The sequence below is a fragment of the Myripristis murdjan genome, chromosome 15 (assembly GCF_902150065.1).
Source record: "Myripristis murdjan chromosome 15, fMyrMur1.1, whole genome shotgun sequence".
NCBI lineage: Eukaryota > Metazoa > Chordata > Actinopteri > Holocentriformes > Holocentridae > Myripristis > Myripristis murdjan.
Window position 1 is genome coordinate 29,848,262 of NC_043994.1, and position 4,578 is coordinate 29,852,839.

Genomic DNA, 4,578 nt, shown 5'->3' on the forward strand with positions numbered 1-4,578 from the left:
GGTTCGTGACTTCTGCAGCAGGTCATTCTGCTTATCGCCTCCATCTTTACCCTGTCGCTTCCCATTTTATTCTATTTAAAAAAAAAAGAAAAGAAAAGAAAAGAAAAGAAAAAGTCCCTCTGCCATCTGAACGAAAGAGGAGCTTTTCGATCAACAGGAAATTAACGTGACATTTGTGGGGTTATATAAAACAGCCTGCCTTCATGCCTCGGTGTCTTCCAACATTTTTGTGGCTTGGCGTTAAACTTCATCAAGCGTTTCTTTGTTGTTAAGATTTTTTTTTTTTTTTGCTTTCGACTGTGGACTCATTTTAGGCTACCTGCAGAAATTACAGCAACTTCAGGGAGCTCAGATTCACGGTGTGACATCCCAGCTCCGTTCCCAAAGAAAATGTTCCCGGTGTGTGTTTTGCATTGTGTCTTTCGTAGCAATAATCTGCAGGGGATTCATTGCCAAATTGGATTTCAGTTTACTTTGGGAGCTGTGATTAGGTGGCTGCGACGCGGCGAGTCCAGTTAGTTTTAACTTTACTGCGGGCGTTACTGCGGTCCATTGAAGGTGCTCTGGCTCGGAAACACCTTTACTTCTCATTGTAAACAGTAACTGCTTGTAAGAAGTATTTAGTGCCGTTCGACCATGAATATTCATTGGTGGTTCACTTTTCTCATAACGCTGCAGTCATAAAAGAGGAGCGAGCGCTAATACACCCGTCCTTCCAGAGAGAGTATTAAGGAGAGATTTAATAGAGGCGTGAGTCTGGACAGACTCATTATCTTTCTATTAGCCCTGTCGCTGCACGCTCTCCGCCAGCAGGGCTGTACTGGCTTCTATTGGGTTAGCGCTCACACACACACACACGCGCGCACACACACACTCGCAAACACAGCTAATACAGGCTAATTTAGTAGCCACTACTGCCCAACAATAATGGCTCAAGAAAATGAGTGTCCTCCTTGGGACTTGATTTACGACTCCAGTGAACCTGTTATTTTGCATTTGTGTGTGTGTGTGTGTGTGTGTGTGTTGTGTGTTAAGGGTGGGTTGTTAGAGATAAAAAAAAAAAAAAAAAAAGCAAGTCTATGTCTTTGATATGAGAAAATGAGTTAACTCAAGATGCTGATTTTGCATTCGCCTAATCCCCGGCTTCTTCAAGTATTCATGTGTTATTTTGCCCAGAAGAAATGAAGGATGGCTTATTCTTTCTGGTGTTATGCAAAAAAAAAAAAACCTCTGTATCTTTATTAATGCGCGGCTCTTCTCGCTATAAAGTACTATAAAGTCTTCGGCGGCGAGACGAGCAATGCACCAATACAGATACATTACCGAGCGCTTAGATCTTCGGGGCTACACAGTAAATTCCCTCTCATAGGTCCCGACTGCACTTCTATCGCCACCCTAATTGAATCATAAATACATGTATATGTATATTACCCATTAATAAATAAAGATACCATTTTTTATTAATGAAGTGGAAAATGTGGTATGGTGAGACATCAATCATTTAGTGTAAAAACCGGGCGTATTAGCGGGGCGGGCAATACGGCGCGGGGGGTTAAAATTAGACCCGTTAAATAGGGAGCGCTGTGTGCATTAGTGTGAGTTTTTACATAAGCAATTATGAAAGCCTTCAATGTTAATTTATGTGTGATCAGCGAACACGGAGGGGTGGGGTGGGGTGGGTCGCACGCGGGTGAAGTAAATGGATGGAAATGGAGAAAAAAGGGGGGAAAAAGGGACGGCGGATTGAGAGATAAAAAGGGAAGCGGAGAGACGGAGAGAGGGGTGGAGGTAAGGGATACATTAGTGAGGAGAGAGAGAGAGAGAGAGAGAGATGTGGGAAGATTGTGTGAACAACAGGCATATTAATGAGGCAATATGAATCACACTGATTACTGCAACAATTAAGGACTGGTCGTCATGCAGCATGTGGCAGAATGAGGGATGAAGGAAGAGGGGAAAGCGAGATGGGGCTCGTCAAGAGGAGGACGGTGCGTCTCTAACTGCACCCATAATTGGCAGGTTTTTTTTTTTTTTTAAAAAGCAGGCTTCGTCTTCCCTCTTCCTGCTCCACATTGTTCCTGCTAATCAGTCACAATGAGCGCCGATGATTCGAGCTGGAGGGGAAGATGCCCTCTCCACCTCCGATTAACGGGCATCACGGGCGATCGAAATGCAATCAGATGACAAAAAGCGGCTCCGGATCCTGACGCCAGTGCCCCCGAGATGCACCGAGAGGGGACAATCAGCTCAACAGAAGTCGTCACGAGGCACGTTTGGCCGCTTTAATAACGGCAAAAGTGCAAATGCAACGTCTTTTATTCGAAAAATAAAAACACAGACGACAGAAACAAACAGTTGAAACAGCCAACAGGAAGCGGTGACAGCGGCCGACCTGAACGGCGAACGAGCAAAAAATTTGTTTTCGGCTTTAAGGGACATCAAACCTCAGAGATTTTGATGAAAATTACACGTCAAAACAAAGTGAAAATGATGCGACCACACCATCCACATGTTTATTGTCGCCCTGTGAATTACAGAGCTGCTCCTGATTGGCCGTTTCACCAGTGGGCGGTCCTCTCCCGGATTTGAAACCGGACAAACACGGCGGCTCTTTGCTCGCTCACTGAAATGTGTTTCCGAAAAAAACATTGGAAGCTGCTGAATCTGTCCTCATTTTGTATCAAGGATGGTCAGTTTAGAAGTTCCAGCAAGTCACGTGACTGAGCCCTGACTGCAGCCCGCAGATCGAGGAGTGGCTCAACGTGGGCGGAGCTAAACGTTTGACTCGGCACACTTGCACAATCCTAACCCTAACCCTAACCAGATGGTGCCCGCGCGGAGTCAAACGTTCAGCTCCGCCCACAATTAGCCCAAACCCCGATCTGTGGACTGCAGTCAGGTGCAATTGAGTCACGGCCCTAATTTGCATAAAGTAGCCTGCGCCTCAACTTTATGCAAATGAGGAGACGGCAACATGAAGAAGCTCCGTCTCTTAAAACGCAGCACAACACGACCAGAATGCATCACACGGCTGCTCACATAGACGATGAATGGGAAACATGGAGGATGCGTACCATTGCAATATGCTCACAAAACAGAACATAAATTTAAAAAAATATTGATATTTATTATCTCTAACAGTCGGTCAACACTTGTCCCTCATCTTCACAGGCCTCATGATTATTGGCTCTTGTGGTACGTAAAGCGTTTGTGTTCGGCCTCCTGCAAAAAGGAAACAGAGACTTCAGACAGGTCTTCTGTTTTTCCCTCACCTGAATCCGTGTGCGTCCATTCGCTCATATATTTTAGGTCGGCAACATTTTGAAAGAAACGTTGGTCACGAGCCGAAGAAGCGCCGAACTTTTCGCACCCCTTACACTGCAAAAACTCAAAATCTTACCAAGATTATTTGTCTTATTTCAAGTCAAAAATGTCTTATTCCTAGTCAAAATATCTCATTACACTTAAAATAAGACATGATCACCTCAGAAGGAACTTGTTTTTAGACAATTGTCTCTTGTTTCAAGTGAAAATTTGCTTGTTTCATTGGCAAAATTTGTTTCTTGTTTCTAGCTAATTTTCACTTATTTCAAGTGAATTTTCACTTTTTCCACTGGCAAATTTTGCCAATGAAACAAGCAAATTTTCTCTTGTTTCAAGTGAATTTTCACTTGTAACAAGTGAAAATTGTCTAAAAACAAGTTACTTCTGAGGTGATCATGTCTTATTTTAAGTGTAATGAGATATTTTGACTAGAAATAAGACATTTTTGACTTGAAATAAGACAAATAATCTTGGTAAGATTTTGTGTTTTTGCAGTGCAGTTAGCGAAGCGATGCCTTATAGGCGGCGCGGCACATGACAAAAAGGCTCATAACTTCCCGATGAATTTGCAGAACGTCACAAAATTCTGCAACATGATGCATCATCCTGAGCGAAGGAACGACGCAGTAAATGTTTGTCTTTATAGCTGCAGCTCGCACAGCATTACTCGTACTTTTATTTTTGAGGCATGTAAAAAAAAAAAAAAGGCGAATTTTGTCATGAACGCACCGTGTGATCATGTGGAATCCTAGTTTCTTATTGATATTTCAGCCAAAACAGCTGCACATGTTCTGCTTTAACGGCGGCGGCGGCGGGACAGAGCCTGTGTTCGGGACGGGGAGAGGAGCGTTTGTGAAGAGATCAAGCCAACGTCTGCCTCTGTAACGTGCACAGGAAATGTCATTGTGTGTGTGTGTGTGTGTGTGTGTGTGTGTGTGTGTGTGTGTGTGACCCGCAGATGTCCCTGAGCTATACACTGGTCAAGGCCTTTGAGGGGTCAGCTGCAGTCGGGACCACCCTCTTCCTGTCCACACACACACTGACATGCACTCACACACACACACACACACGCATGCACTAGAGAGAGTGTGTCTGTCTGGTTTTTGTGCATGTGTGTATATCTATCAGTGGTGTGTGTGTGTGTGTGTGTGTGTGTGTGTGTGTGTGGCCTCTGGGCAGGATGTGTGCAGTAATCTAATTAGGCAGTAACTTGGCTTGCCATGACCTTGCTAACCATACAGAGACCCTCCCTGG